The sequence below is a fragment of the Lepisosteus platostomus genome, chromosome 9 (assembly GCF_059453375.1).
Source record: "Lepisosteus platostomus isolate fLepPlt1 chromosome 9, fLepPlt1.hap1, whole genome shotgun sequence".
NCBI lineage: Eukaryota > Metazoa > Chordata > Actinopteri > Semionotiformes > Lepisosteidae > Lepisosteus > Lepisosteus platostomus.
This window is the reverse complement of record NC_142619.1, coordinates 33561235-33585840: the sequence shown is the minus strand read 5'-3', so window position 1 is coordinate 33585840 and position 24606 is coordinate 33561235. Positions and strand designations below refer to the sequence as shown.

General features: G+C 43.3%; 22 non-coding genes across 22 annotated transcripts; all 22 read left to right on the top strand.

The window, feature by feature from the left end:
• Positions 1–866: 866 nt before the first annotated feature.
• trnac-gca (transfer RNA cysteine (anticodon GCA)) lies at positions 867–938 on the top strand. Its single transcript has one exon. It is a non-coding gene; the product is annotated as a tRNA-Cys (tRNA).
• A 1007-nt stretch (positions 939–1945) lies between these two features.
• Positions 1946–2017, top strand: trnac-gca (transfer RNA cysteine (anticodon GCA)). Its single transcript has one exon. It is a non-coding gene; the product is annotated as a tRNA-Cys (tRNA).
• Positions 2018–3027: 1010 nt separating this feature from the next.
• trnac-gca (transfer RNA cysteine (anticodon GCA)) lies at positions 3028–3099 on the top strand. The gene has a single exon. It is a non-coding gene; the product is annotated as a tRNA-Cys (tRNA).
• A 1010-nt stretch (positions 3100–4109) lies between these two features.
• trnac-gca (transfer RNA cysteine (anticodon GCA)) lies at positions 4110–4181 on the top strand. Its single transcript has one exon. It is a non-coding gene; the product is annotated as a tRNA-Cys (tRNA).
• Positions 4182–5191: 1010 nt separating this feature from the next.
• Positions 5192–5263, top strand: trnac-gca (transfer RNA cysteine (anticodon GCA)). The gene has a single exon. It is a non-coding gene; the product is annotated as a tRNA-Cys (tRNA).
• A 1004-nt stretch (positions 5264–6267) lies between these two features.
• Positions 6268–6339, top strand: trnac-gca (transfer RNA cysteine (anticodon GCA)). The gene has a single exon. It is a non-coding gene; the product is annotated as a tRNA-Cys (tRNA).
• Positions 6340–7343: 1004 nt separating this feature from the next.
• Positions 7344–7415, top strand: trnac-gca (transfer RNA cysteine (anticodon GCA)). The gene has a single exon. It is a non-coding gene; the product is annotated as a tRNA-Cys (tRNA).
• Positions 7416–8419: 1004 nt separating this feature from the next.
• Positions 8420–8491, top strand: trnac-gca (transfer RNA cysteine (anticodon GCA)). The gene has a single exon. It is a non-coding gene; the product is annotated as a tRNA-Cys (tRNA).
• A 1009-nt stretch (positions 8492–9500) lies between these two features.
• On the top strand, positions 9501–9572 carry trnac-gca (transfer RNA cysteine (anticodon GCA)). The gene has a single exon. It is a non-coding gene; the product is annotated as a tRNA-Cys (tRNA).
• Positions 9573–10576: 1004 nt separating this feature from the next.
• Positions 10577–10648, top strand: trnac-gca (transfer RNA cysteine (anticodon GCA)). The gene has a single exon. It is a non-coding gene; the product is annotated as a tRNA-Cys (tRNA).
• A 1004-nt stretch (positions 10649–11652) lies between these two features.
• trnac-gca (transfer RNA cysteine (anticodon GCA)) lies at positions 11653–11724 on the top strand. Its single transcript has one exon. It is a non-coding gene; the product is annotated as a tRNA-Cys (tRNA).
• Positions 11725–12734: 1010 nt separating this feature from the next.
• On the top strand, positions 12735–12806 carry trnac-gca (transfer RNA cysteine (anticodon GCA)). Its single transcript has one exon. It is a non-coding gene; the product is annotated as a tRNA-Cys (tRNA).
• Positions 12807–13816: 1010 nt separating this feature from the next.
• trnac-gca (transfer RNA cysteine (anticodon GCA)) lies at positions 13817–13888 on the top strand. The gene has a single exon. It is a non-coding gene; the product is annotated as a tRNA-Cys (tRNA).
• A 1009-nt stretch (positions 13889–14897) lies between these two features.
• Positions 14898–14969, top strand: trnac-gca (transfer RNA cysteine (anticodon GCA)). Its single transcript has one exon. It is a non-coding gene; the product is annotated as a tRNA-Cys (tRNA).
• Positions 14970–15978: 1009 nt separating this feature from the next.
• On the top strand, positions 15979–16050 carry trnac-gca (transfer RNA cysteine (anticodon GCA)). The gene has a single exon. It is a non-coding gene; the product is annotated as a tRNA-Cys (tRNA).
• Positions 16051–17059: 1009 nt separating this feature from the next.
• Positions 17060–17131, top strand: trnac-gca (transfer RNA cysteine (anticodon GCA)). Its single transcript has one exon. It is a non-coding gene; the product is annotated as a tRNA-Cys (tRNA).
• A 1009-nt stretch (positions 17132–18140) lies between these two features.
• trnac-gca (transfer RNA cysteine (anticodon GCA)) lies at positions 18141–18212 on the top strand. Its single transcript has one exon. It is a non-coding gene; the product is annotated as a tRNA-Cys (tRNA).
• Positions 18213–19222: 1010 nt separating this feature from the next.
• trnac-gca (transfer RNA cysteine (anticodon GCA)) lies at positions 19223–19294 on the top strand. Its single transcript has one exon. It is a non-coding gene; the product is annotated as a tRNA-Cys (tRNA).
• A 1009-nt stretch (positions 19295–20303) lies between these two features.
• Positions 20304–20375, top strand: trnac-gca (transfer RNA cysteine (anticodon GCA)). The gene has a single exon. It is a non-coding gene; the product is annotated as a tRNA-Cys (tRNA).
• Positions 20376–21384: 1009 nt separating this feature from the next.
• Positions 21385–21456, top strand: trnac-gca (transfer RNA cysteine (anticodon GCA)). The gene has a single exon. It is a non-coding gene; the product is annotated as a tRNA-Cys (tRNA).
• A 1010-nt stretch (positions 21457–22466) lies between these two features.
• trnac-gca (transfer RNA cysteine (anticodon GCA)) lies at positions 22467–22538 on the top strand. Its single transcript has one exon. It is a non-coding gene; the product is annotated as a tRNA-Cys (tRNA).
• Positions 22539–23548: 1010 nt separating this feature from the next.
• Positions 23549–23620, top strand: trnac-gca (transfer RNA cysteine (anticodon GCA)). Its single transcript has one exon. It is a non-coding gene; the product is annotated as a tRNA-Cys (tRNA).
• Positions 23621–24606: the final 986 nt, after the last annotated feature.

Below are 24606 nucleotides of genomic sequence, written 5' to 3'. Positions count from 1 at the left end.
ACCTACAACGTCAAGGAACTGAAATGGTAGTTGCGGAGACTTTTTAATTTAACTTAGCATTCAGTTGATTCTTCCACATGTACAGAGATTTTACTAGAATCCGACCAATTTTTTGTTGGACCGCTTTCACAGGGTTTTGATTGAATGCACGAGCAAATTAAAGGAGCATCTGAGTTTTAAACACAAAATGATTCTTTCTTAACGTTCCCCCAATTATAAAAATAGTAGCTCTTTGGGAATCTACCGTATATGATAGCAAAATTAAGAGAGTCTGGTCGCACTGAAGATCTGAAACGCGTCTGAAACAACAAATGAAACCCAAAGCACCCGTGCAACTCGACAAAGATTAACGTGACGATGGCAGTCCAGGCCGTCGTCCCATGACCTCTCTTGAGGTTGTATTTGTCGTTCAGTGGTCCTGTTTTTCTTTCCTATCAAGATACATAGTCTGTCCTGAATTGTTGTACCGCCATTTTGAGTCTGGATACAGAGCTGTGCCTTCCCTTGGCTTAAAAAGGAGGTAGCCAGTCAATCAAGGCAAGCTGGGGGTGGAGCCAAGGCTATTTAAACCAGACTCTATTGGAGGACAGGGAATCTCGTCTCTGTCTGCGAGGGGGAGGTTTTTATCATATTCTCGGATTTTCTTTCTTAGATGTGTTTTTTCCTTCTTTTTTCTATGGCCTTATGGCCATCCCTGACTTACTTGCAAGGTGGTTGGTTTCACACTTAGCCGTCCTTCTGGGACATGCTCTAATATCGTCATGAAAAGCAACTCCCCCCAAATGTTATCCTTCTTAGTATTGCTTGCCTTGAGCCTGATTGGAAAAAAACCAATCAGAGCACTTAGACAACAAGGTGTTTCCATGGGGGGTATAGCTCAGTGGTAGAGCATTTGACTGCATATCAAGAGGTCTCCAGTTCAAATCCGGGTGCCCCCTTTCCGATCCCCACCGTTGCTTTTACGAGATCAATTTGCAACCCAGATGTGTTCTCGCGTGTATAACAGTAGATATGTCCTAACATGGTCCTTAGGCCTGTAAAATGCGCTCAAAGCTGTTTAAAAGTTGGATTGTGGTTCTTCCACCTACAACGTCAAGGAACTGAAATGGAAGTTGCGGAGACTTTTTAATTTAACTTAGCATTCAGTTGATTCTTCCACATGTACAGAGATTTTACTAGAATCCGACCAATTTTTTGTTGGACCGCTTTCACAGGGTTTTGATTGAATGCACGAGCAAATTAAAGGAGCATCTGAGTTTTAAACACAAAATGATTCTTTCTTAACGTTCCCCCAATTATAGAAATAGTAGCTCTTTGGGAATCTACCGTATATGATAGCAAAATTAAGAGAGTCTGGTCGAACTGAAGATCTGAAACGCGTCTGAAACAACAAATGAAACCCAAAGCACCCGTGCAACTCGACAAAGATTAACGTGACGATGGCAGTCCAGGCCGTCGTCCCATGACCTCTCTTGAGGTTGTATTTGTCGTTCAGTGGTCCTGTTTTTCTTTCCTATCAAGATACATAGTCTGTCCTGAATTGTTGTACCGCCATTTTGAGTCTGGATACAGAGCTGTGCCTTCCCTTGGCTTAAAAAGGAGGTAGCCAGTCAATCAAGGCAAGCTGGGGGTGGAGCCAAGGCTATTTAAACCAGACTCTATTGGAGGACAGGGAAATTTCGTCTCTGTGAGGGGAAGGTTTTTATCATATTCTCGGATTTTCTTTCTTAGATCTGTTTTTTCCTTCTTTTTTCTATGGCCTTATGGCCATCCCTGACTTACTTGCAAGGTGGTTGGTTTCACACTTAGCCGTCCTTCTGGGACATGCTCTAATATCATCATGAAAAGCAACTCCCCCCAAATGTTATCCTTCTTAGTATTGCTTGCCTTGAGCCTGATTGGAAAAAAACCAATCAGAGCACTTAGACAGCAAGGTGTTTCCATGGGGGGTATAGCTCAGTGGTAGAGCATTTGACTGCAGCTCAAGAGGTCTCCGGTTCAAATCCGGGTGCCCCCTTTCCGATCCCCACCGTTGCTTTTACGAGATCAATTTGCAACCCAGATGTGTTCTCGCGTGTATAACAGTTGATATGTCCTAACATGGTCCTTAGGTCCGTAAAATGCGCTCTAAGCTGTTTAAAAGTTGGATTGTGGTTCTTCCACCTACAACGTCAAGGAACTGAAATGGTAGTTGCGGAGACTTTTTAATTTAACTTAGCATTCAGTTGATTCTTCCACATGTACAGAGATTTTACTAGAATCCGACCAATTTTTTGTTGGACCGCTTTCACAGGGTTTTGATTGAATGCACGAGCAAATTAAAGGAGCATCTGAGTTTTAAACACAAAATGATTCTTTCTTAACGTTCCCCCAATTATAGAAATAGTAGCTCTTTGGGAATCTACCGTATATGATAGCAAAATTAAGAGAGTCTGATCGCATTGAAGATCTGAAACGCGTCTGAAACAACAAATGAAACCCAAAGCACCCGTGCAACTCGACAAAGATTAACGTGACGATGGCAGTCCAGGCCGTCGTCCCATGACCTCTCTTGAGGTTGTATTTGTCTTTCAGTGGTCCTGTTTTTCTTTCCTATCAAGATACATAGTCTGTCCTGAATTGTTGTACCGCCATTTTGAGTCTGGATACAAGGCTGTGCCTTCCCTTGGCTTAAAAAGGAGGTAGCCAGTCAATCAAGGCAAGCTGGGGGTGGAGCCAAGGCTATTTAAACCAGACTCTATTGGAGGACAGGGAAACTCGTCTCTGTCTGCGAGGGGGAGGTTTTTATCATATTCTCGGATTTTCTTTCTTAGATGTGTTTTTTCCTTCTTTTTTCTATGGCCTTATGGCTATCCCTGACTTACTTGCAAGGTGGTTGGTTTCACACTTAGCCGTCCTTCTGGGACATGCTCTAATATCATCATGAAAAGCAACTCCCCCCAAATGTTATCCTTATTAGTATTGCTTGCCTTGAGCCTGATTGGAAAAAAACCAATCAGAGCACTTAGACAGCAAGGTGTTTCCATGGGGGGTATAGCTCAGTGGTAGAGCATTTGACTGCAGATCAAGAGGTCTCCGGTTCAAACCCGGGTGCCCCCTTTCCGATCCCCACCGTTGCTTTTACGAGATCAATTTGCAACCCAGATGTGTTCTCGCGTGTATAACAGATGATATGTCCTAACATGGTCCTTAGGCCTGTAAAATGCGCTCAAAGCTGTTGAAAAGTTGGATTGTGGTTCTTCCACCTACAATGTCAAGGAACTGAAATGGTAGTTGCGGAGACTTTTTAATTTAACTTAGCATTCAGTTGATTCTTCCACATGTACAGAGATTTTACTAGAATCCGACCAATTTTTTGTTGGACCGCTTTCACAGGGTTTTGATTGAATGCACGAGCAAATTAAAGGAGCATCTGAGTTTTAAACACAAAATGATTCTTTCTTAACGTTCCCCCAATTATAGAAATAGTAGCTCTTTGGGAATCTACCGTATATGATAGCAAAATTAAGAGAGTCTGGTCGCACTGAAGATCTGAAATGCGTCTGAAACAACAAATGAAACCCAAAGCACCCGTGCAACTCGACAAAGATTAACGTGACGATGGCAGTCCAGGCCGTCGTCCCATGACCTCTCTTGAGGTTGTATTTGTCGTTCAGTGGTCCTGTTTTTCTTTCCTATCAAGATACATAGTCTGTCCTGAATTGTTGTACCGCCATTTTGAGTCTGGATACAGAGCTGTGCCTTCCCTTGGCTTAAAAAGGAGGTAGCCAGTCAATCAAGGCAAGCTGGGGGTGGAGCCAAGGCTATTTAAACCAGACTCTATTGGAGGACAGGGAATCTCGTCTCTGTCTGCGAGGGGGAGGTTTTTATCATATTCTCGGATTTTCTTTCTTAGATGTGTTTTTTCCTTCTTTTTTCTATGGCCTTATGGCCATCCCTGACTTACTTGCAAGGTGGTTGGTTTCACACTTAGCCGTCCTTCTGGGACATGCTCTAATATCATCATGAAAAGCAACTCCCCCCAAATGTTATCCTTCTTAGTATTGCTTGCCTTGAGCCTGATTGGAAAAAAACCAATCAGAGCACTTAGACAGCAAGGTGTTTCCATGGGGGGTATAGCTCAGTGGTAGAGCATTTGACTGCAGATCAAGAGGTCTCCGGTTCAAATCCGGGTGCCCCCTTTCCGATCCCCACCGTTGCTTTTACGAGATCAATTTGCAACCCAGATGTGTTCTCACGTGTATAACAGATGATATGTCCTAACATGGTCCTTAGGCCTGTAAAATGCGCTCAAAGCTGTTTCAAAGTTGGATTGTGGTTCTTCCACCTACAATGTCAAGGAACTGAAATGGTAGTTGCGGAGACTTTTTAATTTAACTTAGCATTCAGTTGATTCTTCCACATGTACAGAGATTTTACTAGAATCCGACCAATTTTTTGTTGGACCGCTTTCACAGGGTTTTGATTGAATGCACGAGCAAATTAAAGGAGCATCTGAGTTTTAAACACAAAATGATTCTTTCTTAACGTTCCCCCAATTATAGAAATAGTAGCTCTTTGGGAATCTACAGTATATGATAGCAAAATTAAGAGAGTCTGGTCGCACTGAAGATCTGAAATGCGTCTGAAACCACAAATGAAACCCAAAGCACCCGTGCAACTCGACAAAGATTAACGTGACGATGGCAGTCCAGGCCGTCGTCCCATGACCTCTCTTGAGGTTGTATTTGTCGTTCAGTGGTCCTGTTTTTCTTTCCTATCAAGATACATAGTCTGTCCTGAATTGTTGTACCGCCATTTTGAGTCTGGATACAGAGCTGTGCCTTCCCTTGGCTTAAAAAGGAGGTAGCCAGTCAATCAAGGCAAGCTCGGGGTGGAGTTAAGGCTATTTAAACCAGACTCTATTGGAGGACAGGGAAACTCGTCTCTGTCTGCGAGGGGGAGGTTTTTATCATATTCTCGGATTTTCTTTCTTAGATGTGTTTTTTCCTTCTTTTTTCTATGGCCTTATGGCTATCCCTGACTTACTTGCAAGGTGGTTGGTTTCACACTTAGCCGTCCTTCTGGGACATGCTCTAATATCATCATGAAAAGCAACTCCCCCCAAATGTTATCCTTCTTAGTATTGCTTGCCTTGAGCCTGATTGGAAAAAAAGCAATCAGAGCACTTAGACAGCAAGGTGTTTCCATGGGGGGTATAGCTCAGTGGTAGAGCATTTGACTGCAGATCAAGAGGTCTCCGGTTCAAATCCGGGTGCCCCCTTTCCGATCCCCACCGTTGCTTTTACGAGATCAATTTGCAACCCAAATGTGTTCTCGCGTGTATAACAGATGATATGTCCTAACATGGTCCTTAGGCCTGTAAAATGCGCTCAAAGCTGTTTCAAAGTTGGATTGTGGTTCTTCCACCTACAATGTCAAGGAACTGAAATGGTAGTTGCGGAGACTTTTTAATTTAACTTAGCATTCAGTTGATTCTTCCACAGAGATTTTACTAGAATCCGACCAATTTTTTGTTGGACCGCTTTCACAGGGTTTTGATTGAATGCACGAGCAAATTAGAGGAGCATCTGAGTTTTAAACACAAAATGATTCTTTCTTAACGTTCCCCCAATTATAGAAATAGTAGCTCTTTGGGAATCTACCGTATATGATAGCAAAATTAAGAGAGTCTGGTCGCACTGAAGATCTGAAAAGTGTCTGAAACAACAAATGAAACCCAAAGCACCCGTGCAACTCGACAAAGATTAACGTGACGATGGCAGTCCAGGCCGTCGTCCCATGACCTCTCTTGAGGTTGTATTTGTCGTTCAGTGGTCCTGTTTTTCTTTCCTATCAAGATACATAGTCTGTCCTGAATTGTTGTACCGCCATTTTGAGTCTGGATACAGAGCTGTGCCTTCCCTTGGCTTAAAAAGGAGGTAGCCAGTCAATCAAGGCAAGCTGGGGGTGGAGCCAAGGCTATTTAAACCAGACTCTATTGGAGGACAGGGAAACTCGTCTCTGTCTGCGAGGGGGAGGTTTTTATCATATTCCCGGATTTTCTTTCCTAGATCTGTTTTTTCCTTCTTTTTTCTATGGCCTTATGGCCATCCCTGACTTACTTGCAAGGTGGTTGGTTTCACACTTAGCCGTCCTTCTGGGACATGCTCTAATATCATCATGAAAAGCAACTCCCCCCAAATGTTGTCCTTCTTAGTATTGCTTGCCTTGAGCCTGATTGGAAAAAAACCAATCAGAGCACTTAGACAGCAAGGTGTTTCCATGGGGGGTATAGCTCAGTGGTAGAGCATTTGACTGCAGATCAAGAGGTCTCCGGTTCAAATCCGGGTGCCCCCTTTCCGATCCCCACTGTTGCTTTTACGAGATCAATTTGCAACCCAGATGTGTTCTCGCGTGTATAACAGATGATATGTCCTAACATGGTCCTTAGGCCTGTAAAATGCGCTCAAAGCTGTTTCAAAGTTGGATTGTGGTTCTTCCACCTACAATGTCAAGGAACTGAAATGGTAGTTGCGGAGACTTTTTAATTTAACTTAGCATTCAGTTGATTCTTCCACAGAGATTTTACTAGAATCCGACCAATTTTTTGTTGGACCGCTTTCACAGGGTTTTGATTGAATGCACGAGCAAATTAAAGGAGCATCTGAGTTTTAAACACAAAATGATTCTTTCTTAACGTTCCCCCAATTATAGAAATAGTAGCTCTTTGGGAATCTACCGTATATGATAGCAAAATTAAGAGAGTCTGGTCGCACTGAAGATCTGAAAAGTGTCTGAAACAACAAATGAAACCCAAAGCACCCGTGCAACTCGACAAAGATTAACGTGACGATGGCAGTCCAGGCCGTCGTCCCATGACCTCTCTTGAGGTTGTATTTGTCGTTCAGTGGTCCTGTTTTTCTTTCCTATCAAGATACATAGTCTGTCCTGAATTGTTGTACCGCCATTTTGAGTCTGGATACAGAGCTGTGCCTTCCCTTGGCTTAAAAAGGAGGTAGCCAGTCAATCAAGGCAATCTGGGGGTGGAGCCAAGGCTATTTAAACCAGACTCTATTGGAGGACAGGGAAACTCGTCTCTGTCTGCGAGGGGGAGGTTTTTATCATATTCCCGGATTTTCTTTCCTAGATCTGTTTTTTCCTTCTTTTTTCTATGGCCTTATGGCCATCCCTGACTTACTTGCAAGGTGGTTGGTTTCACACTTAGCCGTCCTTCTGGGACATGCTCTAATATCATCATGAAAAGCAACTCCCCCCAAATGTTGTCCTTCTTAGTATTGCTTGCCTTGAGCCTGATTGGAAAAAAACCAATCAGAGCACTTAGACAGCAAGGTGTTTCCATGGGGGGTATAGCTCAGTGGTAGAGCATTTGACTGCAGATCAAGAGGTCTCCGGTTCAAATCCGGGTGCCCCCTTTCCGATCCCCACCGTTGCTTTTACGAGATCAATTTGCAACCCAGATGTGTTCTCGCGTGTATAACAGATGATATGTCCTAACATGGTCCTTAGGCCTGTAAAATGCGCTCAAAGCTGTTTCAAAGTTGGATTGTGGTTCTTCCACCTACAATGTCAAGGAACTGAAATGGTAGTTGCGGAGACTTTTTAATTTAACTTAGCATTCAGTTGATTCTTCCACAGAGATTTTACTAGAATCCGACCAATTTTTTGTTGGACCGCTTTCACAGGGTTTTGATTGAATGCACGAGCAAATTAAAGGAGCATCTGAGTTTTAAACACAAAATGATTCTTTCTTAACGTTCCCCCAATTATAGAAATAGTAGCTCTTTGGGAATCTACCGTATATGATAGCAAAATTAAGAGAGTCTGGTCGCACTGAAGATCTGAAAAGTGTCTGAAACAACAAATGAAACCCAAAGCACCCGTGCAACTCGACAAAGATTAACGTGACGATGGCAGTCCAGGCCGTCGTCCCATGACCTCTCTTGAGGTTGTATTTGTCGTTCAGTGGTCCTGTTTTTCTTTCCTATCAAGATACATAGTCTGTCCTGAATTGTTGTACCGCCATTTTGAGTCTGGATACAGAGCTGTGCCTTCCCTTGGCTTAAAAAGGAGGTAGCCAGTCAATCAAGGCAAGCTGGGGGTGGAGCCAAGGCTATTTAAACCAGACTCTATTGGAGGACAGGGAAACTCGTCTCTGTCTGCGAGGGGGAGGTTTTTATCATATTCTCGGATTTTCTTTCTTAGATGTGTTTTTTCCTTCTTTTTTCTATGGCCTTATGGCCATCCCTGACTTACTTGCAAGGTGGTTGGTTTCACACTTAGCCGTCCTTCTGGGACATGCTCTAATATCATCATGAAAAGTAACTCCCCCCAAATGTTATCCTTCTTAGTATTGCTTGCCTTGAGCCTGATTGGAAAAAAACCAATCAGAGCACTTAGACAGCAAGGTGTTTCCATGGGGGGTATAGCTCAGTGGTAGAGCATTTGACTGCAGATCAAGAGGTCTCCGGTTCAAATCCGGGTGCCCCCTTTCCGATCCCCACCGTTGCTTTTACGAGATCAATTTGCAACCCAGATGTGTTCTCACGTGTATAACAGATGATATGTCCTAACATGGTCCTTAGGCCTGTAAAATGCGCTCAAAGCTGTTTCAAAGTTGGATTGTGGTTCTTCCACCTACAATGTCAAGGAACTGAAATGGTAGTTGCGGAGACTTTTTAATTTAACTTAGCATTCAGTTGATTCTTCCACATGTACAGAGATTTTACTAGAATCCGACCAATTTTTTGTTGGACCGCTTTCACAGGGTTTTGATTGAATGCACGAGCAAATTAAAGGAGCATCTGAGTTTTAAACACAAAATGATTCTTTCTTAACGTTCCCCCAATTATAGAAATAGTAGCTCTTTGGGAATCTACAGTATATGATAGCAAAATTAAGAGAGTCTGGTCGCACTGAAGATCTGAAATGCGTCTGAAACCACAAATGAAACCCAAAGCACCCGTGCAACTCGACAAAGATTAACGTGACGATGGCAGTCCAGGCCGTCGTCCCATGACCTCTCTTGAGGTTGTATTTGTCGTTCAGTGGTCCTGTTTTTCTTTCCTATCAAGATACATAGTCTGTCCTGAATTGTTGTACCGCCATTTTGAGTCTGGATACAGAGCTGTGCCTTCCCTTGGCTTAAAAAGGAGGTAGCCAGTCAATCAAGGCAAGCTCGGGGTGGAGTTAAGGCTATTTAAACCAGACTCTATTGGAGGACAGGGAAACTCGTCTCTGTCTGCGAGGGGGAGGTTTTTATCATATTCTCGGATTTTCTTTCTTAGATGTGTTTTTTCCTTCTTTTTTCTATGGCCTTATGGCTATCCCTGACTTACTTGCAAGGTGGTTGGTTTCACACTTAGCCGTCCTTCTGGGACATGCTCTAATATCATCATGAAAAGCAACTCCCCCCAATGTTATCCTTCTTAGTATTGCTTGCCTTGAGCCTGATTGGAAAAAAAGCAATCAGAGCACTTAGACAGCAAGGTGTTTCCATGGGGGGTATAGCTCAGTGGTAGAGCATTTGACTGCAGATCAAGAGGTCTCCGGTTCAAATCCGGGTGCCCCCTTTCCGATCCCCACCGTTGCTTTTACGAGATCAATTTGCAACCCAGATGTGTTCTCGCGTGTATAACAGATGATATGTCCTAACATGGTCCTTAGGCCTGTAAAATGCGCTCAAAGCTGTTTCAAAGTTGGATTGTGGTTCTTCCACCTACAATGTCAAGGAACTGAAATGGTAGTTGCGGAGACTTTTTAATTTAACTTAGCATTCAGTTGATTCTTCCACAGAGATTTTACTAGAATCCGACCAATTTTTTGTTGGACCGCTTTCACAGGGTTTTGATTGAATGCACGAGCAAATTAAAGGAGCATCTGAGTTTTAAACACAAAATGATTCTTTCTTAACGTTCCCCCAATTATAGAAATAGTAGCTCTTTGGGAATCTACCGTATATGATAGCAAAATTAAGAGAGTCTGGTCGCACTGAAGATCTGAAAAGTGTCTGAAACAACAAATGAAACCCAAAGCACCCGTGCAACTCGACAAAGATTAACGTGACGATGGCAGTCCAGGCCGTCGTCCCATGACCTCTCTTGAGGTTGTATTTGTCGTTCAGTGGTCCTGTTTTTCTTTCCTATCAAGATACATAGTCTGTCCTGAATTGTTGTACCGCCATTTTGAGTCTGGATACAGAGCTGTGCCTTCCCTTGGCTTAAAAAGGAGGTAGCCAGTCAATCAAGGCAATCTGGGGGTGGAGCCAAGGCTATTTAAACCAGACTCTATTGGAGGACAGGGAAACTCGTCTCTGTCTGCGAGGGGGAGGTTTTTATCATATTCCCGGATTTTCTTTCCTAGATCTGTTTTTTCCTTCTTTTTTCTATGGCCTTATGGCCATCCCTGACTTACTTGCAAGGTGGTTGGTTTCACACTTAGCCGTCCTTCTGGGACATGCTCTAATATCATCATGAAAAGCAACTCCCCCCAAATGTTGTCCTTCTTAGTATTGCTTGCCTTGAGCCTGATTGGAAAAAAACCAATCAGAGCACTTAGACAGCAAGGTGTTTCCATGGGGGGTATAGCTCAGTGGTAGAGCATTTGACTGCAGATCAAGAGGTCTCCGGTTCAAATCCGGGTGCCCCCTTTCCGATCCCCACCGTTGCTTTTACGAGATCAATTTGCAACCCAGATGTGTTCTCGCGTGTATAACAGATGATATGTCCTAACATGGTCCTTAGGCCTGTAAAATGCGCTCAAAGCTGTTTCAAAGTTGGATTGTGGTTCTTCCACCTACAATGTCAAGGAACTGAAATGGTAGTTGCGGAGACTTTTTAATTTAACTTAGCATTCAGTTGATTCTTCCACAGAGATTTTACTAGAATCCGACCAATTTTTTGTTGGACCGCTTTCACAGGGTTTTGATTGAATGCACGAGCAAATTAAAGGAGCATCTGAGTTTTAAACACAAAATGATTCTTTCTTAACGTTCCCCCAATTATAGAAATAGTAGCTCTTTGGGAATCTACCGTATATGATAGCAAAATTAAGAGAGTCTGGTCGCACTGAAGATCTGAAAAGTGTCTGAAACAACAAATGAAACCCAAAGCACCCGTGCAACTCGACAAAGATTAACGTGACGATGGCAGTCCAGGCCGTCGTCCCATGACCTCTCTTGAGGTTGTATTTGTCGTTCAGTGGTCCTGTTTTTCTTTCCTATCAAGATACATAGTCTGTCCTGAATTGTTGTACCGCCATTTTGAGTCTGGATACAGAGCTGTGCCTTCCCTTGGCTTAAAAAGGAGGTAGCCAGTCAATCAAGGCAAGCTGGGGGTGGAGCCAAGGCTATTTAAACCAGACTCTATTGGAGGACAGGGAAACTCGTCTCTGTCTGCGAGGGGGAGGTTTTTATCACATTCCCGGATTTTCTTTCCTAGATCTGTTTTTTCCTTCTTTTTTCTATGGCCTTATGGCCATCCCTGACTTACTTGCAAGGTGGTTGGTTTCACACTTAGCCGTCCTTCTGGGACATGCTCTAATATCATCATGAAAAGCAACTCCCCCCAAATGTTATCCTTCTTAGTATTGCTTGCCTTGAGCCTGATTGGAAAAAAAACAATCAGAGCACTTAGACAGCAAGGTGTTTCCATAGGGGGTATAGCTCAGTGGTAGAGCATTTGACTGCAGATCAAGAGGTCTCCGGTTCAAATCCGGGTGCCCCCTTTCCGATCCCCACCGTTGCTTTTACGAGATCAATTTGCAACCCAGATGTGTTCTCGCGTGTATAACAGATGATATGTCCTAACATGGTCCTTAGGCCTGTAAAATGCGCTCAAAGCTGTTTCAAAGTTGGATTGTGGTTCTTCCACCTACAATGTCAAGGAACTGAAATGGTAGTTGCGGAGACTTTTTAATTTAACTTAGCATTCAGTTGATTCTTCCACATGTACAGAGATTTTACTAGAATCCGACCAATTTTTTGTTGGACCGCTTTCACAGGGTTTTGATTGAATGCACGAGCAAATTAAAGGAGCATCTGAGTTTTAAACACAAAATGATTCTTTCTTAACGTTCCCCCAATTATAGAAATAGTAGCTCTTTGGGAATCTACCGTATATGATAGCAAAATTAAGAGAGTCTGGTCGCACTGAAGATCTGAAATGCGTCTGAAACAACAAATGAAACCCAAAGCACCCGTGCAACTCGACAAAGATTAACGTGACGATGGCAGTCCAGGCCGTCGTCCCATGACCTCTCTTGAGGTTGTATTTGTCGTTCAGTGGTCCTGTTTTTCTTTCCTATCAAGATACATAGTCTGTCCTGAATTGTTGTACCGCCATTTTGAGTCTGGATACAGAGCTGTGCCTTCCCTTGGCTTAAAAAGGAGGTAGCCAGTCAATCAAGGCAAGCTGGGGGTGGAGCCAAGGCTATTTAAACCAGACTCTATTGGAGGACAGGGAAACTCGTCTCTGTCTGCGAGGGGGAGGTTTTTATCATATTCTCGGATTTTCTTTCTTAGATGTGTTTTTTCCTTCTTTTTTCTATGGCCTTATGGCCATCCCTGACTTACTTGCAAGGTGGTTGGTTTCACACTTAGCCGTCCTTCTGGGACATGCTCTAATATCATCATGAAAAGTAACTCCCCCCAAATGTTATCCTTCTTAGTATTGCTTGCCTTGAGCCTGATTGGAAAAAAACCAATCAGAGCACTTAGACAGCAAGGTGTTTCCATGGGGGGTATAGCTCAGTGGTAGAGCATTTGACTGCAGATCAAGAGGTCTCCGGTTCAAATCCGGGTGCCCCCTTTCCGATCCCCACCGTTGCTTTTACGAGATCAATTTGCAACCCAGATGTGTTCTCGCGTGTATAACAGTTGATATGTCCTAACATGGTCCTTAGGCCTGTAAAATGCGCTCAAAGCTGTTTAAAAGTTGGATTGTGGTTCTTCCACCTACAATGTCGAGGAACTGAAATGGTAGTTGCGGAGAATTTTTAATTTAACTTAGCATTCAGTTGATTCTTCCACATGTACAGAGATTTTACTAGAATCCGACCAATTTTTTGTTGGACCGCTTTCACAGGGTTTTGATTGAATGCACGAGCAAATTAAAGGAGCATCTGAGTTTTAAACACAAAATGATTCTTTCTTAACGTTCCCCCAATTATAGAAATAGTAGCTCTTTGGGAATCTACCGTATATGATAGCAAAATTAAGAGAGTCTGGTCGCACTGAAGAGCTGAAATGCGTCTGAAACAACAAATGAAACCCAAAGCACCCGTGCAACTCGACAAAGATTAACGTGACGATGGCAGTCCAGGCCGTCGTCCCATGACCTCTCTTGAGGTTGTATTTGTCGTTCAGTGGTCCTGTTTTTCTTTCCTATCAAGATACATAGTCTGTCCTGAATTGTTGTACCGCCATTTTGAGTCTGGATACAGAGCTGTGCCTTCCCTTGGCTTAAAAAGGAGGTAGCCAGTCAATCAAGGCAAGCTGGGGGTGGAGCCAAGGCTATTTAAACCAGACTCTATTGGAGGACAGGGAAACTCGTCTCTGTCTGCGAGGGGGAGGTTTTTATCATATTCTCGGATTTTCTTTCTTAGATGTGTTTTTTCTTTCTTTTTTCTATGGCCTTATGGCTATCCCTGACTTACTTGCAAGGTGGTTGGTTTCACACTTAGCCGTCCTTCTGGGACATGCTCTAATATCATCATGAAAAGCAACTCCCCCCAAATGTTATCCTTCTTAGTATTGCTTGCCTTGAGCCTGATTGGAAAAAAACCAATCAGAGCACTTAGACAGCAAGGTGTTTCCATAGGGGGTATAGCTCAGTGGTAGAGCATTTGACTGCAGATCAAGAGGTCTCTGGTTCAAATCCGGGTGCCCCCTTTCCGATCCCCACCGTTGCTTTTACGAGATCAATTTGCAACCCAGATGTGTTCTCGCGTGTATAACAGATGATATGTCCTAACATGGTCCTTAGGCCTGTAAAATGCGCTCAAAGCTGTTGAAAAGTTGGATTGTGGTTCTTCCACCTACAATGTCAAGGAACTGAAATGGTAGTTGCGGAGACTTTTTAATTTAACTTAGCATTCAGTTGATTCTTCCACATGTACAGAGATTTTACTAGAATCCGACCAATTTTTTGTTGGACCGCTTTCACAGGGTTTTGATTGAATGCACGAGCAAATTAAAGGAGCATCTGAGTTTTAAACACAAAATGATTCTTTCTTAACGTTCCCCCAATTATAGAAATAGTAGCTCTTTGGGAATCTACCGTATATGATAGCAAAATTAAGAGAGTCTGGTCGCACTGAAGATCTGAAATGCGTCTGAAACAACAAATGAAACCCAAAGCACCCGTGCAACTCGACAAAGATTAACGTGACGATGGCAGTCCAGGCCGTCGTCCCATGACCTCTCTTGAGGTTGTATTTGTCGTTCAGTGGTCCTGTTTTTCTTTCCTATCAAGATACATAGTCTGTCCTGAATTGTTGTACCGCCATTTTGAGTCTGGATACAGAGCTGTGCCTTCCCTTGGCTTAAAAAGGAGGTAGCCAGTCAATCAAGGCAAGCTGGGGGTGGAGCCAAGGCTATTTAAACCAGACTCTATTGGAGGACAGGGAATCTCGTCTCTGTCTGCGAGGGGGAGGTTTTTATCATATTCTCGGATTTTCTTTCTTAGATGTGTTTTTCCTTCTTTTTTCTATGGCCTTATGGCCATCCCTGACTTACTTGCAAGGTGGTTGGTTTCACACTTAGCCGTCCTTCTGGGACATGCTCTAATATCATCATGAAAAGCAACTCCCCCCAAATGTTATCCTTCTTAATATTCCTTGCCTTGAGCCTGATTGGAAAAAAACCAATCAGAGCACTTAGACAGCAAGGTGTTTCCATGGGGGGTATAGCTCAGTGGTAGAGCATTTGACTGCAGATCAAGAGGTCTCCGGTTCAAATCCGGGTGCCCCCTTTCCGATCCCCACCGTTGCTTTTACGAGATCAATTTGCAACCCAGATGTGTTCTCGCGTGTATAACAGTTGATATGTCCTAACATGGTCCTTAGGCCTGTAAAATGCGCTCAAAGCTGTTGAAAAGTTGGATTGTGGTTCTTCCACCTACAATGTCAAGGAACTGAAATGGTAGTTGCGGAGACTTTTTAATTTAACTTAGCATTCAGTTGATTCTTCCACATGTACAGAGATTTTACTAGAATCCGACCAATTTTTTGTTGGACCGCTTTCACAGGGTTTTGATTGAATGCACGAGCAAATTAAAGGAGCATCTGAGTTTTAAACACAAAATGATTCTTTCTTAACGTTCCCCCAATTATAGAAATAGTAGCTCTTTGGGAATCTACCGTATATGATAGCAAAATTAAGAGAGTCTGGTCGCACTGAAGATCTGAAATGCGTCTGAAACAACAAATGAAACCCAAAGCACCCGTGCAACTCGACAAAGATTAACGTGACGATGGCAGTCCAGGCCGTCGTCCCATGACCTCTCTTGAGGTTGTATTTGTCGTTCAGTGGTCCTGTTTTTCTTTCCTATCAAGATACATAGTCTGTCCTGAATTGTTGTACCGCCATTTTGAGTCTGGATACAGAGCTGTGCCTTCCCTTGGCTTAAAAAGGAGGTAGCCAGTCAATCAAGGCAAGCTGGGGGTGGAGCCAAGGCTATTTAAACCAGACTCTATTGGAGGACAGGGAATCTCGTCTCTGTCTGCGAGGGGGAGGTTTTTATCATATTCTCGGATTTTCTTTCTTAGATGTGTTTTTCCTTCTTTTTTCTATGGCCTTATGGCCATCCCTGACTTACTTGCAAGGTGGTTGGTTTCACACTTAGCCGTCCTTCTGGGACATGCTCTAATATCATCATGAAAAGCAACTCCCCCCAAATGTTATCCTTCTTAGTATTCCTTGCCTTGAGCCTGATTGGAAAAAAAACAATCAGAGCACTTAGACAGCAAGGTGTTTCCATGGGGGGTATAGCTCAGTGGTAGAGCATTTGACTGCAGATCAAGAGGTCTCCGGTTCAAATCCGGGTGCCCCCTTTCCGATCCCCACCGTTGCTTTTACGAGATCAATTTGCAACCCAGATGTGTTCTCGCGTGTATAACAGATGATATGTCCTAACATGGTCCTTAGGCCTGTAAAATGCGCTCAAAGCTGTTTCAAAGTTGGATTGTGGTTCTTCCACCTACAATGTCAAGGAACTGAAATGGTAGTTGCGGAGACTTTTTAATTTAACTTAGCATTCAGTTGATTCTTCCACATGTACAGAGATTTTACTAGAATCCGACCAATTTTTTGTTGGACCGCTTTCACAGGGTTTTGATTGAATGCACGAGCAAATTAAAGGAGCATCTGAGTTTTAAACACAAAATGATTCTTTCTTAACGTTCCCCCAATTATAGAAATAGTAGCTCTTTGGGAATCTACCGTATATGATAGCAAAATTAAGAGAGTCTGGTCGCACTGAAGATCTGAAATGCGTCTGAAACAACAAATGAAACCCAAAGCACCCGTGCAACTCGACAAAGATTAACGTGACGATGGCAGTCCAGGCCGTCGTCCCATGACCTCTCTTGAGGTTGTATTTGTCGTTCAGTGGTCCTGTTTTTCTTTCCTATCAAGATACATAGTCTGTCCTGAATTGTTGTACCGCCATTTTGAGTCTGGATACAGAGCTGTGCCTTCCCTTGGCTTAAAAAGGAGGTAGCCAGTCAATCAAGGCAAGCTGGGGGTGGAGCCAAGGCTATTTAAACCAGACTCTATTGGAGGACAGGGAAACTCGTCTCTGTCTGCGAGGGGGAGGTTTTTATCATATTCTCGGATTTTCTTTCTTAGATGTGTTTTTCCTTCTTTTTTCTATGGCCTTATGGCCATCCCTGACTTACTTGCAAGGTGGTTGGTTTCACACTTAGCCGTCCTTCTGGGACATGCTCTAATATCATCATGAAAAGCAACTCCCCCCAAATGTTATCCTTCTTAGTATTCCTTGCCTTGAGCCTGATTGGAAAAAAACCAATCAGAGCACTTAGACAGCAAGGTGTTTCCATGGGGGGTATAGCTCAGTGGTAGAGCATTTGACTGCAGATCAAGAGGTCTCCGGTTCAAATCCGGGTGCCCCCTTTCCGATCCCCACCGTTGCTTTTACGAGATCAATTTGCAACCCAGATGTGTTCTCGCGTGTATAACAGATGATATGTCCTAACATGGTCCTTAGGCCTGTAAAATGCGCTCAAAGCTGTTTCAAAGTTGGATTGTGGTTCTTCCACCTACAATGTCAAGGAACTGAAATGGTAGTTGCGGAGACTTTTTAATTTAACTTAGCATTCAGTTGATTCTTCCACATGTACAGAGATTTTACTAGAATCCGACCAATTTTTTGTTGGACCGCTTTCACAGGGTTTTGATTGAATGCACGAGCAAATTAAAGGAGCATCTGAGTTTTAAACACAAAATGATTCTTTCTTAACGTTCCCCCAATTATAGAAATAGTAGCTCTTTGGGAATCTACCGTATATGATAGCAAAATTAAGAGAGTCTGGTCGCACTGAAGATCTGAAATGCGTCTGAAACAACAAATGAAACCCAAAGCACCCGTGCAACTCGACAAAGATTAACGTGACGATGGCAGTCCAGGCCGTCGTCCCATGACCTCTCTTGAGGTTGTATTTGTCGTTCAGTGGTCCTGTTTTTCTTTCCTATCAAGATACATAGTCTGTCCTGAATTGTTGTACCGCCATTTTGAGTCTGGATACAGAGCTGTGCCTTCCCTTGGCTTAAAAAGGAGGTAGCCAGTCAATCAAGGCAAGCTGGGGGTGGAGCCAAGGCTATTTAAACCAGACTCTATTGGAGGACAGGGAAACTCGTCTCTGTCTGCGAGGGGGAGGTTTTTATCATATTCTCGGATTTTCTTTCTTAGATGTGTTTTTCCTTCTTTTTTCTATGGCCTTATGGCCATCCCTGACTTACTTGCAAGGTGGTTGGTTTCACACTTAGCCGTCCTTCTGGGACATGCTCTAATATCATCATGAAAAGCAACTCCCCCCAAATGTTATCCTTCTTAGTATTCCTTGCCTTGAGCCTGATTGGAAAAAAACCAATCAGAGCACTTAGACAGCAAGGTGTTTCCATGGGGGGTATAGCTCAGTGGTAGAGCATTTGACTGCAGATCAAGAGGTCTCCGGTTCAAATCCGGGTGCCCCCTTTCCGATCCCCACCGTTACTTTTACGAGATCAATTTGCAACCCAGATGTGTTCTCGCGTGTATAACAGATGATATGTCCTAACATGGTCCTTAGGCCTGTAAAATGCGCTCAAAGCTGTTTCAAAGTTGGATTGTGGTTCTTCCACCTACAATGTCAAGGAACTGAAATGGTAGTTGCGGAGACTTTTTAATTTAACTTAGCATTCAGTTGATTCTTCCACATGTACAGAGATTTTACTAGAATCCGACCAATTTTTTGTTGGACCGCTTTCACAGGGTTTTGATTGAATGCACGAGCAAATTAAAGGAGCATCTGAGTTTTAAACACAAAATGATTCTTTCTTAACGTTCCCCCAATTATAGAAATAGTAGCTCTTTGGGAATCTACCGTATATGATAGCAAAATTAAGAGAGTCTGGTCGCACTGAAGATCTGAAATGCGTCTGAAACAACAAATGAAACCCAAAGCACCCGTGCAACTCGACAAAGATTAACGTGACGATGGCAGTCCAGGCCGTCGTCCCATGACCTCTCTTGAGGTTGTATTTGTCGTTCAGTGGTCCTGTTTTTCTTTCCTATCAAGATACATAGTCTGTCCTGAATTGTTGTACCGCCATTTTGAGTCTGGATACAGAGCTGTGCCTTCCCTTGGCTTAAAAAGGAGGTAGCCAGTCAATCAAGGCAAGCTGGGGGTGGAGCCAAGGCTATTTAAACCAGACTCTATTGGAGGACAGGGAAACTCGTCTCTGTCTGCGAGGGGGAGGTTTTTATCATATTCTCGGATTTTCTTTCTTAGATGTGTTTTTTCCTTCTTTTTTCTATGGCCTTATGGCCATCCCTGACTTACTTGCAAGGTGGTTGGTTTCACACTTAGCCGTCCTTCTGGGACATGCTCTAATATCATCATGAAAAGCAACTCCCCCCAAATGTTATCCTTCTTAGTATTGCTTGCCTTGAGCCTGATTGGAAAAAAACCAATCAGAGCACTTAGACAGCAAGGTGTTTCCATGGGGGGTATAGCTCAGTGGTAGAGCATTTGACTGCAGATCAAGAGGTCTCCGGTTCAAATCCGGGTGCCCCCTTTCCGATCCCCACCGTTGCTTTTACGAGATCAATTTGCAACCCAGATGTGTTCTCGCGTGTATAACAGTTGATATGTCCTAACATGGTCCTTAGGCCTGTAAAATGCGCTCAAAGCTGTTTAAAAGTTGGATTGTGGTTCTTCCACCTACAATGTCGAGGAACTGAAATGGTAGTTGCGGAGAATTTTTAATTTAACTTAGCATTCAGTTGATTCTTCCACATGTACAGAGATTTTACTAGAATCCGACCAATTTTTTGTTGGACCGCTTTCACAGGGTTTTGATTGAATGCACGAGCAAATTAAAGGAGCATCTGAGTTTTAAACACAAAATGATTCTTTCTTAACGTTCCCCCAATTATAGAAATAGTAGCTCTTTGGGAATCTACCGTATATGATAGCAAAATTAAGAGAGTCTGGTCGCACTGAAGAGCTGAAATGCGTCTGAAACAACAAATGAAACCCAAAGCACCCGTGCAACTCGACAAAGATTAACGTGACGATGGCAGTCCAGGCCGTCGTCCCATGACCTCTCTTGAGGTTGTATTTGTCGTTCAGTGGTCCTGTTTTTCTTTCCTATCAAGATACATAGTCTGTCCTGAATTGTTGTACCGCCATTTTGAGTCTGGATACAGAGCTGTGCCTTCCCTTGGCTTAAAAAGGAGGTAGCCAGTCAATCAAGGCAAGCTGGGGGTGGAGCCAAGGCTATTTAAACCAGACTCTATTGGAGGACAGGGAAACTCGTCTCTGTCTGCGAGGGGGAGGTTTTTATCATATTCTCGGATTTTCTTTCTTAGATGTGTTTTTCCTTCTTTTTTCTATGGCCTTATGGCCATCCCTGACTTACTTGCAAGGTGGTTGGTTTCACACTTAGCCGTCCTTCTGGGACATGCTCTAATATCATCATGAAAAGCAACTCCCCCCAAATGTTATCCTTCTTAGTATTCCTTGCCTTGAGCCTGATTGGAAAAAAACCAATCAGAGCACTTAGACAGCAAGGTGTTTCCATGGGGGGTATAGCTCAGTGGTAGAGCATTTGACTGCAGATCAAGAGGTCTCCGGTTCAAATCCGGGTGCCCCCTTTCCGATCCCCACCGTTGCTTTTACGAGATCAATTTGCAACCCAGATGTGTTCTCGCGTGTATAACAGATGATATGTCCTAACATGGTCCTTAGGCCTGTAAAATGCGCTCAAAGCTGTTTCAAAGTTGGATTGTGGTTCTTCCACCTACAATGTCAAGGAACTGAAATGGTAGTTGCGGAGACTTTTTAATTTAACTTAGCATTCAGTTGATTCTTCCACATGTACAGAGATTTTACTAGAATCCGACCAATTTTTTGTTGGACCGCTTTCACAGGGTTTTGATTGAATGCACGAGCAAATTAAAGGAGCATCTGAGTTTTAAACACAAAATGATTCTTTCTTAACGTTCCCCCAATTATAGAAATAGTAGCTCTTTGGGAATCTACCGTATATGATAGCAAAATTAAGAGAGTCTGGTCGCACTGAAGATCTGAAATGCGTCTGAAACAACAAATGAAACCCAAAGCACCCGTGCAACTCGACAAAGATTAACGTGACGATGGCAGTCCAGGCCGTCGTCCCATGACCTCTCTTGAGGTTGTATTTGTCGTTCAGTGGTCCTGTTTTTCTTTCCTATCAAGATACATAGTCTGTCCTGAATTGTTGTACCGCCATTTTGAGTCTGGATACAGAGCTGTGCCTTCCCTTGGCTTAAAAAGGAGGTAGCCAGTCAATCAAGGCAAGCTGGGGGTGGAGCCAAGGCTATTTAAACCAGACTCTATTGGAGGACAGGGAAACTCGTCTCTGTCTGCGAGGGGGAGGTTTTTATCATATTCTCGGATTTTCTTTCTTAGATGTGTTTTTCCTTCTTTTTTCTATGGCCTTATGGCCATCCCTGACTTACTTGCAAGGTGGTTGGTTTCACACTTAGCCGTCCTTCTGGGACATGCTCTAATATCATCATGAAAAGCAACTCCCCCCAAATGTTATCCTTCTTAGTATTCCTTGCCTTGAGCCTGATTGGAAAAAAACCAATCAGAGCACTTAGACAGCAAGGTGTTTCCATGGGGGGTATAGCTCAGTGGTAGAGCATTTGACTGCAGATCAAGAGGTCTCCGGTTCAAATCCGGGTGCCCCCTTTCCGATCCCCACCGTTACTTTTACGAGATCAATTTGCAACCCAGATGTGTTCTCGCGTGTATAACAGATGATATGTCCTAACATGGTCCTTAGGCCTGTAAAATGCGCTCAAAGCTGTTTCAAAGTTGGATTGTGGTTCTTCCACCTACAATGTCAAGGAACTGAAATGGTAGTTGCGGAGACTTTTTAATTTAACTTAGCATTCAGTTGATTCTTCCACATGTACAGAGATTTTACTAGAATCCGACCAATTTTTTGTTGGACCGCTTTCACAGGGTTTTGATTGAATGCACGAGCAAATTAAAGGAGCATCTGAGTTTTAAACACAAAATGATTCTTTCTTAACGTTCCCCCAATTATAGAAATAGTAGCTCTTTGGGAATCTACCGTATATGATAGCAAAATTAAGAGAGTCTGGTCGCACTGAAGATCTGAAATGCGTCTGAAACAACAAATGAAACCCAAAGCACCCGTGCAACTCGACAAAGATTAACGTGACGATGGCAGTCCAGGCCGTCGTCCCATGACCTCTCTTGAGGTTGTATTTGTCGTTCAGTGGTCCTGTTTTTCTTTCCTATCAAGATACATAGTCTGTCCTGAATTGTTGTACCGCCATTTTGAGTCTGGATACAGAGCTGTGCCTTCCCTTGGCTTAAAAAGGAGGTAGCCAGTCAATCAAGGCAAGCTGGGGGTGGAGCCAAGGCTATTTAAACCAGACTCTATTGGAGGACAGGGAAACTCGTCTCTGTCTGCGAGGGGGAGGTTTTTATCATATTCTCGGATTTTCTTTCTTAGATGTGTTTTTTCTTTCTTTTTTCTATGGCCTTATGGCCATCCCTGACTTACTTGCAAGGTGGTTGGTTTCACACTTAGCCGTCCTTCTGGGACATGCTCTAATATCATCATGAAAAGCAACTCCCCCCAAATGTTATCCTTCTTAGTATTGCTTGCCTTGAGCCTGATTGGAAAAAAACCAATCAGAGCACTTAGACAGCAAGGTGTTTCCATGGGGGGTATAGCTCAGTGGTAGAGCATTTGACTGCAGATCAAGAGGTCTCCGGTTCAAATCCGGGTGCCCCCTTTCCGATCCCCACCGTTGCTTTTACGAGATCAATTTGCAACCCAGATGTGTTCTCGCGTGTATAACAGTTGATATGTCCTAACATGGTCCTTAGGCCTGTAAAATGCGCTCAAAGCTGTTTAAAAGTTGGATTGTGGTTCTTCCACCTACAATGTCGAGGAACTGAAATGGTAGTTGCGGAGAATTTTTAATTTAACTTAGCATTCAGTTGATTCTTCCACATGTACAGAGATTTTACTAGAATCCGACCAATTTTTTGTTGGACCGCTTTCACAGGGTTTTGATTGAATGCACGAGCAAATTAAAGGAGCATCTGAGTTTTAAACACAAAATGATTCTTTCTTAACGTTCCCCCAATTATAGAAATAGTAGCTCTTTGGGAATCTACCGTATATGATAGCAAAATTAAGAGAGTCTGGTCGCACTGAAGATCTGAAATGCGTCTGAAACAACAAATGAAACCCAAAGCACCCGTGCAACTCGACAAAGATTAACGTGACGATGGCAGTCCAGGCCGTCGTCCCATGACCTCTCTTGAGGTTGTATTTGTCGTTCAGTGGTCCTGTTTTTCTTTCCTATCAAGATACATAGTCTGTCCTGAATTGTTGTACCGCCATTTTGAGTCTGGATACAGAGCTGTGCCTTCCCTTGGCTTAAAAAGGAGGTAGCCAGTCAATCAAGGCAAGCTGGGGGTGGAGCCAAGGCTATTTAAACCAGACTCTATTGGAGGACAGGGAAACTCGTCTCTGTCTGCGAGGGGGAGGTTTTTATCATATTCTCGGATTTTCTTTCTTAGATGTGTTTTTTCTTTCTTTTTTCTATGGCCTTATGGCTATCCCTGACATACTTGCAAGGTGGTTGGTTTCACACTTAGCCGTCCTTCTGGGACATGCTCTAATATCATCATGAAAAGCAACTCCCCCCAAATGTTATCCTTCTTAGTATTGCTTGCCTTGAGCCTGATTGGAAAAAAACCAATCAGAGCACTTAGACAGCAAGGTGTTTCCATAGGGGGTATAGCTCAGTGGTAGAGCATTTGACTGCAGATCAAGAGGTCTCTGGTTCAAATCCGGGTGCCCCCTTTCCGATCCCCACCGTTGCTTTTACGAGATCAATTTGCAACCCAGATGTGTTCTCGCGTGTATAACAGATGATATGTCCTAACATGGTCCTTAGGCCTGTAAAATGCGCTCAAAGCTGTTGAAAAGTTGGATTGTGGTTCTTCCACCTACAATGTCGAGGAACTGAAATGGTAGTTGCGGAGACTTTTTAATTTAACTTAGCATTCAGTTGATTCTTCCACATGTACAGAGATTTTACTAGAATCCGACCAATTATTTGTTGGACCGCTTTCACAGGGTTTTGATTGAATGCACGAGCAAATTAAAGGAGCATCTGAGTTTTAAACACAAAATGATTCTTTCTTAACGTTCCCCCAATTATAGAAATAGTAGCTCTTTGGGAATCTACCGTATATGATAGCAAAATTAAGAGAGTCTGGTCGCACTGATAATCTGAAATGCGTCTGAAACAACAAATGAAACCCAAAGCACCCGTGCAACTCGACAAAGATTAACGTGACGATGGCAGTCCAGGCCGTCGTCCCATGACCTCTCTTGAGGTTGTATTTGTCGTTCAGTGGTCCTGTTTTTCTTTCCTATCAAGATACATAGTCTGTCCTGAATTGTTGTACCGCCATTTTGAGTCTGGATACAGAGCTGTGCCTTCCCTTGGCTTAAAAAGGAGGTAGCCAGTCAATCAAGGCAAGCTGGGGGTGGAGCCAAGGCTATTTAAACCAGACTCTATTGGAGGACAGGGAAACTCGTCTCTGTCTGCGAGGGGGAGGTTTTTATCATATTCTCGGATTTTCTTTCTTAGATGTGTTTTTTCTTTCTTTTTTCTATGGCCTTATGGCTATCCCTGACTTACTTGCAAGGTGGTTGGTTTCACACTTAGCCGTCCTTCTGGGACATGCTCTAATATCATCATGAAAAGCAACTCCCCCCAAATGTTATCCTTCTTAGTATTGCTTGCCTTGAGCCTGATTGGAAAAAAACCAATCAGAGCA